This window comes from Carcharodon carcharias, chromosome 19 (assembly GCF_017639515.1).
Source record: "Carcharodon carcharias isolate sCarCar2 chromosome 19, sCarCar2.pri, whole genome shotgun sequence".
Classification (NCBI taxonomy): Eukaryota; Metazoa; Chordata; class Chondrichthyes; order Lamniformes; family Lamnidae; genus Carcharodon; species Carcharodon carcharias.
In genome coordinates, this window is record NC_054485.1 from 689669 (window position 1) to 704855 (window position 15187).

Genomic DNA, 15187 nt, shown 5'->3' on the forward strand with positions numbered 1-15187 from the left:
CATGAGGGAACTTATGTGTGAAGTGGTCAGTGGTTATTTCACCAGTTAGTTAAATTGGTTGCCACATATAGCATGATGATAAAAAAGAAAGATTTGTATTTATCTAGCACTTTACACAGCCTCTGGATGTCTCAAAGTATCTTATAGCCAATAAACTACTTCTGAAATGTAGTCACTGTTGTAATATGAGAACGTAACAACTGTATAATTACCACTTTAAAAATAAAATTATTGTTGGCAGTTGCCATGTAAATGTACTAAAAATAGAACTTTTATTTTGGAGAAACAAACTAGCAGCTTGTTGAGATGTCACGTCTTTTTAAAGGAAAATTCCAACTAATTTGGATTGAAAAGTTTAATCTTGGGTGATTGGCAGGACAATTTCTAAAATGTAAACTGGACACCAAAGGTGTTAAATTCATTCTGGCCAGTTGCAGCAACCATGCAGGTGGTAGGGGGTTAGCGTAACCTGGGGGGTGGAACCATGGTAAAGGGTGGCGGGGTTAAACCTGCGACAGTTGTGATACTACTGTCTCTGATGATCTACATCCCAGAGTGTTGAAAGCGATGGCTGTAGAGATAGTGGATGCATTGGTGCTCATTTTCCAAAATTCTATAGAGTCTGGGATGGTTCCTACAGATTGGAAGATGGCAAATGTAACCCCACTATTTAAAAAAGTGGGGAGAGAAAATGGTGAACTGCAGGCCTGTTAGCTGATATCAGTAGCAGGAAAATGCTGTTATAAAGGATGTGATAACTGGACGCTTAGAAAATAATGGTACGATTGGGCAGAGTCAACATGGATTTATGAAAAGGAAAATCATGTTTAACAAAGCCATGGAGTCCTTTGAGGATGTGACTAATGGATTAGAAGAGGGAGACAAGTGGATGTGATATATTTGCATTTTCAAAAGGCTTTCGACAAGGTCCCACACGAGAGGGTAGTAAACAAAATTAGAGCATATGGGATTGGGAGGAATGTACTGGTATGACTGAGAATTGGTTAACGGACAGAAAACAAAGAGTAAGAATAAACGGGCCATTCTCGCATTGGCAGGCTGTGACTATTGGGGTACCACAAGGATCAATACTTGGGCCCTAGCTATTCACAATCTATATCAATGATTTGGATGTGGGGACCAAATGTAATATTTCCAAGTTTGCTGATGACACAAAATTTGGTGGGAATGTGAGTTGTGAGAAGAATGCAAAGAGACGTCAAGGGGATTTAGACAGACTAAGTGAGTGGGCAAAAACATGGCAGATGGAATATAATGTGGAAAAATGTAAAGTTATCCACTTTGGTAGGAAAAACAGAAATACAGAGTATTTCTTAAATGGTGAGAGATTGGGAAATGTTGATGTCCAAAGGAAATTGGGTGTCCTTGTTCATGAGTCACTGAAAGCTACCATGCAGGTTCAACAAGCAATTAGGAAGACAAATGGTATGTTAGCCTTCATCACAAGCAAATTTGAGTACAGGAGTAAAGATGTCTTGCTGCAATTGTAAAGAGCCTTGATGAGGCTGTACCTGGAGTATTATGCACAGTTTTGGGTCTCCTTACCTAAGGACGGATATACTTGCCATAGAGGGATTGCAACGAACGTTCACCAGACTAATTCCTGGGTTGGTGGAATTGTCCTATTAGGAGAGATTGAGGAGACGAGGCCTGTATTCTCTAGAGTTTAGAAGGATGAGAGGTGATCTCATTCAAATATACCAAATTCTTACAGAGCTCAACAGAGTAGATGCAGAAAGGGTGTTTCCCCTGGCTGGTGAGTCTAGAACCAGGAGGCACAGTCTCAGAATAATGGGCAGGTCATTTAGGACTGAGTTGAGGAGAAACTTCTTCTCTCAGAGGGTGGTGAATCTTTGTAATTCTCTACTCCAGAGGGCTGTGGAAGCTTAGTCATTGAACATGTTCAAGACAGAGATTGATAGACTTCTACATATTAAAGACATCAGGGGATATGGGAATAGTGCAGGAAAATGGCGTTGAGGTAAAAGGTCAGCCACGATCTATTTGAATGGTGGAGCAGGCTTGAGGGACCGAATGGCCTACTCCTACTCCTATTTGCTATGTTCCTGTATCCATTCTGCATCGCCATCCCAAGACCAATTTCTGCCCCAATGATCTCACGCTAAACTATGTTGGAGCAGGTTTAAGATTCAGAGGCTCTCCTACATCTTATGTAATCACCAACAGCCTCTTTAAAGTATATCAAGGTAAGAGCTGAAGCTGCAGTTCCTGACAGAGCAAGTGTAACCATCCAATTATTTTCAATCGTCCAAATATGCAATAAAATGAAATTGTTGATTAGCTTTCAATGAAAGTAACCAAGAACTCCTTGTAAATGGGTCAGCATCAGCTTTTCATCACTAAATTGTGATGTCAAATTGAAGGTAGCACCATCATAAAGACATCAGTTACAAAGTAGAAATATTAATTTCAAAACTTGCAGCCCTTGTATCGGTGAACCTCTGGAAACAAGATACTTACATAGGAATGTTGTGTCCATCCAATTAACTATTCAGGGATTGTCCATTAACTTAATGTTCTGGGGAAATAAGGAAACATTTCTAACACAATATACGAACATAGCCCAGGAAAATCAGAGTGAATAAATGAATAATTTGTTTATAAATAATTTAATAACTGCACAGAATCCTATTACATCAACCTGGGATTCAAGTGTCAACTAAATTCCTAAGTCTCAAGCAGGCTTTAGACCAGAGATAAACCAATTGGATACTAGGGAAAGGGGACCCATAACTGAGCTATTTTAATGGATTTTATTTTAGTTTACGTTATTTATTTTTCTTTCTTATTCCCTGGCTGAAAGACTCCTTCCATCAGGGCTGTTCTGTAACCTTGCTTAGATAACCTTGATTAGAAGGGGGTTGAAAGCAGCTGGCTTGATTTTAGCTTCAATTCTGAAAATCTTGGTACTCTTTCCTATTCACACTTTACTCTTCCTACAATAATCTACAACTTTTAACACTTGACCAATTTTCACTGTTGATTGATTTACTTCATTAACCATCTATTCTTTCCAAACTTCATTATATTTCATCCTACGCTTGATCTTCCCTCAAAGTTTATCAATAAAAAATAACCCTCCCTTTCTATCTCTCCCTCTGACAGTTTGATCAAGACCTGGATGTCGCCATGTGAGGAATTGCAATCTTGGTACCTCACAAGTGGCATGCTCAGCTATGAACTAGGTCATTATGGGTTTAGCTTAAAAGAAAATATATTACCTTACTTTTTTTTAATCTTAAAGCCGTATGTATTTGACCCATTATTTGGTGATCAAAAATCAAATGCAAAGGCTTTGAAGCTTATTTTTCAATGCCAATTTTATATAAACAAATACAATGTTTCACTAAGTGTCCACATCTTTAGTCTTTGCTTGTTTATTTCATATCTTCACACACATTCTTGTCCCCCTTTGGGGCAGTTCTTGGAAGGATTAACAGGCTGTATAGCAACCACATTACAGACACTCCTTTGTAGCCAATAAGTCCTGTAGTGGCACTTGAACCCAGAACTTCTGTCTAAGAGACAAGGGGTGTTATCCACTAAGCCACAAAGCCTCAGACAGCTATCATCCCTTACCACAGTTTAGTCATTATGCATTGTTTCTTACAGTGTGGAATCATTCTTCAGTTGTTCAAGTCAATTACATTTCAGAATTACTAAACCCGAGAGGTTCAATAATTTCTTTAATACCTCAGTTGTACCAAAGCATTCAATGAACTTTAAATATATTTGGTTAAAGGCATATGAAAGACCAAAGCTATTTAGATTAAAAATAAAATTAATAGTAATGTTAAGTAACGTTTTCACTGACTACCACACAGTACTTTATCACTGAATATGTTTTTCAATTTATTATATATCTAGCTACATTTTTTAACAAAAGTAAATTCTGCATAAACATGACAGATACAACAAAATAAATGGAAAGAAATAGGAAATCCCCAATGTGAATTTATTCTGATTTGGGGGACTGCGGTGAAACTACTGCAGTCCTCCAAGGGTTCCACAGGTTGGGGAATCTTCTGATACATGGGCAGGGTTGCATGTGCCACACAAACAGACAATATAAGGAAAGGTAACATCTTTTCAAACTCTGGCTGGTTTTGCTTTGCTATTGACAATTCTCATATTTAACATTTCATCATTAAAAATAGTGAAAAGTAGTTAGCTGTAAATATGAAAAGGATGAATTTAAACTTTTTGCTTAAATTTTTTCCTACATTATTTCATATATATCGAGCAGGACAAAGTAGAGATCTTACCATGTCTTGTATGAGCCACACTAATGCTTCATGTAAGATTGAGCAAATGTAAAAATAAAGTATTGACTGATGTTAAGAATAGTCAGTTGGGAATGAGGTTAACCTCAGAGACAGATTAGTTTACAACACCAGCTGCTAACCGATACTTCACATGCATGGCACTTTGATTGGATCATAACTCAAAATAATTTGTGTGCAATAGTTTCAGATTAAATATTTGACTGAATAAAGAGGTGAGTGAACATTAACAGAACTTCTGCTTTATTTGAGATAGATCTTTGGGACAATAATATATCTACATTGATTATACAATAGTTACATTTAAAATAAATTGCAGAAAAACATTTCTAACCTTTCTTTATTCATCCATGGTATGAGGGTGGCACTAGCAAGGTCAGCATTTATTATCCATCCATAATTGCCTTTGATGAGCCATCTTCTTGTGAGATCCCTTCTTGAACCACAGTTGTGTGGTGTAGCTACACTCAGTGCTGTTAAGGAGGGAGTTCCAGGACTTTGATCCAGTGATGGTGAAGAAACAGTGATATAGTTCCAAATCAGGATGACTTGGAGGAGGAATTGCAGGCAGTGGTATTCCAATGCATCTGTTGCCCTTGTCCTCCTAGTTAGTAGAGGTCATGGGTTCGGAAGATGTTGTCGAAGATGTCTTGGTAAGTTACTGCAGAGCATCTAATAGATGGTACACACTGCTGCCACTGTGTTTGGGTGATGGAGAGAGTGAATGCTTAAGCTGGGGGCAGAAAGGGTGCTAATCAAGCAGGTTGCTTTTTTTTCTGGATGTATTGTTGGAGCTGCACTCATCCAGGTAAGTGGATATTGTGTGTTGTAAGTTCTGTTAAGTAGGTCTCACAAAGAGTCTCAGAAGATTGTAAGGTTGAACATTAACTGTTCATTGGTAACTCATAACTATATACATATGTATAAGGTATAGCCCAACTTTCTGCTCAGGTCTTGTATACTCTTAGACTGATTTATGTCTCTTGTCATGTGACTCTTCACATCACACCGTAGGTGATACTGTTCTCCAGTCCCACATTAACCCTTGCTATGTTAAACACCGTTATACTACACCTCCCCTAAGTCTTTACCCAACATATTTACAGAACAAACATGCTACCCCTTCTTCCCCCCCCTCAAATCTCTGACTTTATAAATTCAGACTGTCTGGAGGCTTGACAATTCTTCCAGATCTCATTCTGATCACCTTCAGAGGAATGGTAGGTTCAGTTACTGTGGACAAGCATTGTTGATCTGGAGTTTTAATCATAATATTCTATGTTTCTGGCACTAGGTTATTCCATCTGATTCACTTTTTATGCTCCTTGGAGTTGAACTTTTCCTTATCAACAACCCATCTGCTTTGTTCAGACACCACAGGCTTGTCCCATTCCGTGTGGAGAGAGTGTTTGCTCCATTCCTTTGTGGTGTGAAAACAGTTTGTCTTTTTCTGTGGGGTCCACCGTGACCTTTCTGGGAGCTGAAGGTGCGACTCTGATCCATTCGAATCCTCAGGCTTTCATCGCCATACTCTGTTCTTTCCTATGCCCTTGTACCTCACTGAAGTGTGCTCTGGCAAGTTGATGGTTGCTATTCTCCTGTTCCAGCATCGCCTTGCTGCTTCTGCTGGAATTTGCAGTTTTGTTGCCATGGTGTTCCCTGGTTGTGTGACAGCAACTGTTGGAGCTTGAAGTTGGGGTTCTGTTGATGGTCATTCTCATGTCGCATCTTGAACTCAAAGTACTGTGGTACTTCTCTGAAGATTTGGCTGGTCTGACCAAAGAGGAGCTTCTGCCGCCTTCAAAGGTTGAAGACAATTCAGAGCTGAAGTCCCAGTCAAGAGTGTCTTTACTAGAAGACCTCTTAGGAACTTGCAGTTCTGTGTAGTTGATGACAAGGGTTATTTTGATGTCTTCTGTTGTTTTGAGCAGGTTAAGGACAACACAGGCATCCCTGCTCAAGAGAGAAAAGGATTGGTTTTGGATGACGTATAAAATGTCGAATATTTGCTTGTCACCATACTGGAGTGGTTCTGGGATCATGTCTATGATCGGAAGTCGGATTCCTCCAGGGCCATAGAGTGATGTGTCTGTTATTTGTAACCAGAAGTCTCTCAGCCATGGCTCCTTATCCAAGAGAACATAACACTGGCTCCCGTGTCCAATTTGAAATTGATGAGGTGACTGTTTACCGAGATGTCAGCATTGCAAAAGGAGAATCCGGGATCCTTGAACTCGCCCAAGGAGCACGGTTGGGTTTCTTTTTGTGTGGTACCTCAATCTCAAGGACTGTTTTAGGATCCTCCACACATGACAATGTCTCAGACTTGCACTGCTTTCCAAAGTGTCCCAGTTGGTTGTAGCTTAAACATCGTACAGAGATTGCTGGAAATTGCTTTCGCCTGTCAGGTCTTTTGGCTCCTCAGTGATGACATGGTCTCCCACCATTGTGTGGTCTGTTGGGTATTTTCTTCCTTGGCCTGGAGTCTCCCTGTTCTTTTGTTGCTTTAAGAGCTGGACAGTTGGGGTTGCTCTATACCATTGGTTAACCTCACCATGTAAATGGACTGGTGTTGGTGGATTTCATATGGCCTGACTATTTGGATTGCCTTTTCAGATCTTCTTTGGCCTACAGAATGTCTAAAAGGGCATCGTCAGCCACTCTGACTACAATTCTGTCTCTTATGAGCTTTGACTTAAGGTCGCCATAGTCACAGCCTTCAGCCAATCTGTATGATTTGTTTATGAACGAGTTAATAGGCTCTCCAGGCTGCTGGACTCGCTTGTTGAATTTTGCTTGCTTTAAAATTTTATGACTTCTTAAATTAAATTAGGTGTGGAAGGATTTCAGAACCTCTTCAAACTTATCTGAAGATTCATTTATTCCTTGCCTCGCAATGATGTCATTGGCTATCGGACCTACTGAGTACAGCTGTGTATTCATTTGTTCAGCTTCTGTCTTCTTATCTAATCTTGCACTTATCATGTATCTTGAAAATCTTTTTTGCCCAAGACCCCAATTTTGTGCTTGGCCTGTGCTTAAACTGATGAGGTTGATTCAATGTCCATGGTTGCTTTTTAACACAGGAGTCTGAATTTTCAGCACAGCAGGCGAGCCTGGGAGAAGTCGGGAAATGGATCACTGAATGCGATCAGCCCCCGGCCGCGATTTCACGCTGGCTGGCCAATTAATGGCCAGCGAGCATGAAACGCACGCTGTAAAGCTCAGTGCTGCGGGGATGGGGCGGGAGGAGGGCAGGTGATGACATTTCTGTGGGCATGGGAGAGCACTGGGAGAAGGTAGAGAGCTGCCGTAGGGCGCTGATGATCTGAAAACCATGAAATAAAGTTTTGAAAATCAGGAAAAAAAAATGTCCAAGCATCACAGTCAGGTACCTGAACATATAGATGATCAAAATGCTGTCCACAGATTTATATTTTTAATTAATTTAATAACGGAAACCTTGTCCTGCCCTTGGTTGAGGTTTAATGAAAAATTCAAAGTCCACCTGGCCGTTTCGCCCGTCCACCAACTGTAAGGTTGGACGGGCCACAAAAAATTGGAGACAATTGCGCCGTTTATTGCCCTTTTAATTGTTGGCAGACACACTTCTGACTACTGCATGTGCCTGCTGAGTGAAATATCCCATAAGCACGGGATGACATGGGGCGCTCACCCAAGGACTTCTCATGTCCGATCAGGTTGGGCGTACACCCGCTCAGGGGATGTAAAATTCAGCCCTGGTGGTATATCTTTAAATGCTGTTCCACTTTTAAAGATGACACTGCGGTAACTGTTTTTTCAAAGCTTCTTCCCGCACTTGTTGGGTTTTGGCAGGCTCCTGCAACAATTGCAGTGCCAACCTCTAAGGGGAGAATTTTCTGTAATGATTTTTAAAATCAATGAGTTGAGCCCTTTATAGTGTTTTTGAAGGATTTTCAGGCGTTTAAAAAGCAATTCCTGGCTTTGGCTGAGGTTTTTAAACATTCCGGTTGATTTGCTCTCCATGGGTTCGGCCGCCACGTGGCATTGTCTCCAGCTCTGAACCCAGGCTGGCCGCAGTGATTAACAAAATGGTCTGCTCTGACTGTTCAGAGCCCTGAACACCTTTAAAGGCTAGTTCCGTCTTAGAATGGAATTTTTATCCATCCTTGCTAGGTCCTTTGACTCTGCAATTGATGGGGATTCGCAATGTTGCTGGGTCATTGACAGTCGGCACTCAGACTCTAACACCCCTGAGTTCTACAGGGGCACGGCCAGACTTTTAACACTTCTCCACACTGATCCATGCCAACATGGTACTCACTCTTGCCGTTAAACATTTTGCAGCGCTGCACCACGTCGTGGCTGCTGACCTCGGCTGTCACCTCCTCCCAAGCTTCTTGTGTAAGGTGTGGTGGCCTCCTGCCATCTTTGGGGACAAAGGTGTCCCTCCTGGCAGTCCCCTCCTCCAGGAGGAGCACGAGGCTCTTGTCCGAAAGCTGGGGAGCCAAGTGCCCACCCGACCTGCCCTCCTGCCTGGTGTCTCCAGCCACACTTGAGGCTATAGCTTTGGTGTCTAGAACACTGTAATTATGTTCTTCCCTGGCAGCCTTCGAGGAGCTGCCTGTGTCATTTTTAAACTACTGGCCCCGGTGGCTGACAGGGCCCCGTCCCTGCCCGGCCTTTTCCCACCATTGGGAAGACGCGTTTCACGCTGGGCGGGCCTTAATCGGCCAGTGTGAAATCGAATATCACCAACTTTAACTTTAACACCTATGTGTTCTTTTGTATTATTGTTGTTGACATCTTTTGATGATCTGCTTCTATCGCTGCTTGTTTGTCCCTACAACCACACCCCCACTCCACTTCTCTCTCTCTCTCTCCGCCCCCCCACACACACCTTAAACCAGCTTATATTTCAACTCTTTCTTGGACTCGAACTCAAGTTCTGTCGAAGGGTCATGAGGACTCGAAACGTCAACTCTTTTCTTCTCCGCCGATGCTGCCAGACCTGCTGAGTTTTTCCAGGTAATCCTGTTTTTGTTTTTGTTGTGAAATCGTGGTCGTTTCCCGACCGGCCGTGGGCCCCATCAATCACGCCTGCCCATCAAGGGTAAAATTCAGCCTGATGGCGAGATTGAGTGGGGCTCATTTTTGAGAGGGAAACTCACATTTTCAAGACCCAGCCTTCATTTTGCTGACTGCTGCTGCACCTGTTCTCAACTTTCCTTGGCACACAAAAATCTGGCCCCAGTTCCATCTTCAAACACTCCCATGTGCCGCACAGAAGATTCCACCCAGAGCATCCCCCAAAAGACAATTTGTAAATGTCTGGATTGTTACAGGAATTTATGTTAAGTTTATTAAATTATTTAATTAGATGTTTTATCTGTTTGTTGACTCACACATTATTTTGCAATCTGTTTTATGCTTTATTCCAGGGAATAATACAAATGGACATAGATGTCTGTGGAGATTTTTTGCGGTATTATGGACCGGCCACATGGAACTGGACATTCTCAGTTTATTAATAAAAACAAAAAAACTGCGGGTGCTGGAAATCCAAAACAAAAACAGAATTACCTGGGAAAACTCAGCAGGTCTGGCAGCATTGGCGGAGAAGAAAAGAGTTGACGTTTCGAGTCCTCATGACCCTTCGACAGAACTGATTGAATATTAGGAAAGGGGTGAAATATTTCACCCCTTTCTTGGACACACTCAAGTTCTGTCGAAGGGTCATTCTCAGTTTATTACCCATTTTACTCAATGATCTGCTGAAATAGTTTGAGGTATTTCTTAGCTGATAATTGATCATCAATACAATCGCTGCAGTCATTTTTGAGGTGGGTGAAAATATTTTCTATAAAAAATTCCTGCTGCCTCATTATCCAGATGGGAACTAATTGAGAGCAAACATCCCGAATGAGTCCCTTTTCCCAGGAGCTTTTAGTGAGTCTGAGGAACTCGAGCTGTGGGCAGCGACTGACGGTGAAGATCTGAAGGCTCTTTCCTGTTCAGCATCAGGATGCGACGGCTTTGGACATGACCACAGCTCAGTCCAAAACTGGACCAGGATCAGAGCGGCAAAAACTGGAATCCCAGGGCAAGCAGTCTTAGAAATTACAGTGAACTGGAGAAGGCAGAATTCTGCTGTACAGAATGCCTTTCCCGAGGCGGACTGTAGCCTCAGTAAAGATGAGGCACACACATTCAGACGTGGAGAGCGGTTGGGATTTGAACGATGCGTTAGGCTCTGTTTTGTTGGAATTGGGCGATTTGACCAAATTTGCCATCGGCGTCTTTCAGGAAACGGAAAGTCAGGCCGCTTCCCTGCACCGGCGCTTCGCTCTCCTCAAAACTAAAGTGAAAAAAATGCACAGTTATAGCTCCAGGATCGACACCAGATACATTATACCCCGTAAGTATAATATAAGCCGTTCAATCGTGGGCTTTGTGTTCTGGAGATGGCCGGTGCCCACACCTGGACTGAGTTAGGTAATATCCCAACCAGTGTCTTAGCTGAACAACCAGAACTTGTATTTATACAGGTAGGGCCTTAAGGTAGGAAAACATCCCAAAGCACTTCAGAGGAGCATTGTCAAACACAATTTGCCATGGAGCCACATAAGGAAATATTGAGGCAGGTTTACAAATTTCAGACTTATGGAACGGGAGGGCAAGTGTGGAAGGGCAGGAAGAGCAAGTGGGGGTAGATGGTTATTTTTCAGACTGGAGGGTGTGAGACAGTGGTGTTGCCCAAGTGTCAGGGCTAGGAGCCCTGCTTTTTTTTTGCTTATATATAAATGACTTGGGTCGTGGAATACAAGCTAAACATTCAAAATTTGCTGATTTTAAAAATTCATTTATGGGATGTAGGGATCACTGGCTATGCTGGTATTTATTGCCCAATCCTAATTGCCCTTGAAAAGATGGTGGTGAGCTGCCTTCTTGAACTGCTGCAGTCCATGTGGTGTAGGTACACCCACAGTGCTGTTAGGGAGGGAGTTCCAGGATTTTGACCCAGTGACAGTGAAGGAATGGCAATATATTTCCAAGTCAGGATGGTGAATGGCTTGGAGGGGAACTTCCAGGTGATGGTCTTCCCATCTATCTGCTGCCCTTCTAGATGGTAGCGGTTGTGGGTTTGGAAGGTGTTGTCTAAGGAGCCTTGATGAATTCCTGCAGTGCACCTTGTAGATGGTACACACTGCTGCCACTGTGCGTCGGTGGTGAAGGGAGCAAATGTTTGCAGATGAGGCGCCAATCAAGCAGGCTGCTTTGTCCTGGATGGTGTCAAGCTTTTCAAGTGTTGTGGGAGCTGCTCTCATCCAGGCAAGTGGAGGGTATTCCATCACACTCCTGACTTGTGCCTTGTAGATGGTATACAGGCTTTGGGGAGTAAGGAGGTGAGTTATTCGCCACAGAATTCCTAGCTTCTGACCACTCTTGTAGCCACAGTATTTATATGGCTAGTCCAGTTCAGTTTCTGGTCAATGGTAACCTCCAGGTTGTTGACAGTGGGGGATTCAGCAATAGTAATGCCATTGAATGTCAAAGGGTGATGGTTAAATTCTCTCTTGTTGGAGATAATCATTGCTTGGCACTTGTTTGGCATGAATGTTACTTGCTGCTTGTCAGTCCAAGCCTGGATATTGTCCAGGTCATGCTGCATTTGGACATGGGCTGCTTCAGTATCTGAGGAGTCGCGAATGGTGCTGAACATTGTGTAATCATCAGCGAATATCCCCACTTCTGACCTCATGAAGGAAGGAAGGTCATTGATGAAGCAGCTGAAGATGGGTGGGCTGAGGACACTACCCTGAGGAACTCCTGATGGTACTAAGCCTGGAGGAGGGGCAAACAGTGAGAATGATGCGAATCATCTGCAACAAGACATAGATAGCCTAGTGGAATGGGCAGACAAGTGGCAGATGGAATTTAATTGAGGGATGTGAGAGGTGATACATTTTGGTAGAAGGGATAGGGTCCAACAATAATGACTTAATGGCCAAGTTCTAAAGATTGTGCAGGAACAGAGGGACCTGGTAGTGCATGTGCATAGATCTTTGAGGATGATAGGACATATTGAGAGAGTGGTTAGCAAAACATGTGGAATCTTGGGCTTCATAAAGAAAGGCATTGAGTACAAAAGCAGGGAAGTTATGCCGAACCTTTAGGAAATTCTGGTTAGGCCCCAGACTAGAGTATTGCAATTAAAGCAAAATAATGCGGATGCTGGAAATCTGGAGTGAATACAAAGAATGCTGGAAAAACTCAGCAGATATGGCAGCATCTATGGAGAAAGAAACAGAGTTAACATTTCAAGTCCAGAATGACTTCTTCCTTATCTTTGTGTTATTTAGCAATTTGATTCTGGTATAATATACTGGTCACTGTACTTAAAAGAAATAGTGTGGTAAATACTTCATGTTGATGCTTTGGCTTTAATTTTCCAAAATTCCCTAGATTCGGGGAAGTTTCCATTAGATTGGAAAATAGCAAATGTAACTCCTTTATTCAAACAGGGAGGGAGACAGAAAGCAGGAAACTAGAGGCTAGTTAGCCTAACATCTGTCATGGGGAAAATGTTAGAGGGTGTTATTAAAGATGTTACAACAGGGCGCTTAGAAAAATTCAAGGCAATCAGGCAGAGTCAACATAGTTTTGTGAAAGAGAAATCATGGTTAACCAATTTATTGGCTCCTTTGAAGGAGTCATGTGTGCTGTGGATAAAGGGGAACCAGTAGATGTACTGTACTTAGATTTCCAGGAGGCATTTGATAAAGTTCCACATCAGAAGTTATTGTGGAAAATAAAAGCTCATGGTGTAGGGGGTAACATATTGGCATGGATAGAAGATTGGCTAGCTAATAGGAAACAGAAGATAGGCATAAATGTGTCTTTTTCTGGTTGGCAGGATGTGACTAATGGTGTGCCTTAGGGATCAGTGCTGGGGCCTCAACTTTTTACAATTTATATAAATGACTTGGATGAAGAGACCGAAAGTTGCTAAATTTGCTGATGACACAAAGATAGGTCGGAAAGTAAGCTGGGAAGAGGAAATAAGGAGGCTGCAAAGGTACATAGATAGGATAAGTGAGTGGGCAAAGATCTGGCAAATGGAGTAAAATGTGGGAAAATATGAAATTGTCCATTTTGGCAGGAAGAATAAGAGAGAAGTTTATTATCTAAAAGGTAAGAGATTGCAGAGCTCTGAGATGCAGAGGACTCTGGATGTTATAGAGCATGAATCACAAAAGGCTAGTATGCAGTTACAGCAAGCAATTAGGAAAGATAATAGAATGTTATAATTTATTGCGAGGGGAATTGAATACAAAAGTAGGGAGGTTATGCTTCAGTTGTACAGAGCATTGGTGAGACCACATCTGGGCAACACTGTGTACAATATTGGTGTCCTTATTTAAGGAATGATGTAAATGCATTGGAAGCAGTTAAGAACATAAGAACTAGGAGCAGGAGTAGGCAATCCAGCCCCCCGTGCCTGCCCCGCCATTCATTACGATCATGGCTGATCTAATTTTGGCCTCAACTCCAATTTCCCGCCCTCTCCCCATAACCTTTCAACCCATTACTAATTAAAAATCTGTCTATCTCCTTCTTAAATTTATTCAGCGTCCCGACATCCACTGCAGTCTGAGGTAATGAATTCCACAGATTCACAACCCTTTGAGAAAAGTAATTCCTCCTCATCTCTGATTTAAATCTACCAGCCCTTAGCCTAAAACTATGGCCTTTCATTCTAGAATGCCCCACAAGGGGAAACATCCGCTCCACGTCTACTTTTTCTATCCCCTTTAGCATCTTATATACCTCAATTAGATCTCCTCTCATCCTTCTAAGCTCTAGCAAGGATAGGCCTAAACTGCTCAATCTCTCCTCATTAGACAAGCCCCACATCTCTGGAATCAATCTAGTGAACCTCCTCTGAACTGCCTCCAGTGCAACTACATCCTTCCTCAAGTAAGGGGACCAAAACTGTGCACACTACTCCAGGTGCGGTCTCACCAATGTCTTGTACAGTTGTAGTGAAAGTTTACTAGACTAATACCAGGAATGGGCGGGTTGTCTTATGAGGAAAGGCTGGACAGGCTGGGCTTGTATCCACTGGAGTTTAGAAGAGTGAGGGTGACTTAATTAAAACCTTTAAGATCCTGAGGGGTTTTGACAGGGTAGATGTGGAGATGATGGTTCATCTTGTGGGAGAATCTAGTTATAGGCATCACTGTTTAAAAATAAGCGGCGGCCTACGTAAGACAGAGATGAGGCGAAATTTTTTCTCTCATAAGCGTCACTAGTCTTTGGAACTCGCTTCTTCAAAAGGCAGTGGAAGCAGTCTTTAAATATTTTTAAGGCAGAGCTGGATAGATTCTTGATAAGCAAGGGGGTGATAGGTTATTGGGTTGGGTGGGAATGTGGAGTTGAGGTTACAATCAGATCAGCCATGATCTTACTGAACGGCGCAATAGGCTCGAGTGGCCTCCTCCTGCTCCTAATTCCTATGTTCGTATGTTCAACAGAAAAAAGGTGTACAGGGATTACAATCTCCCTATTGAAAGGCAGGTTCATCTATTGGAATGGGTATTCCTATATTCTGGCCAAAACCCCAAGGGATCAGTGTTACACTTACTCATTAAGAGTTACAGTATCTTGCTTTTCTGGATTTATGTATCTACTTGTTTAATTTCTTAATTTGGTGAAGATATTTATTTATTTAGTCCTAGGATAACATTATCCATGGGGTTACAGCCACATGGGAGGATTGGGAATTTCTGAAGGAGAAATAGTATTCATTATTTTGATAGCAACAAATAGCATAAGGTCAGGTATTGTTTTAAACTTCTTTGAATAATACTGAAAGT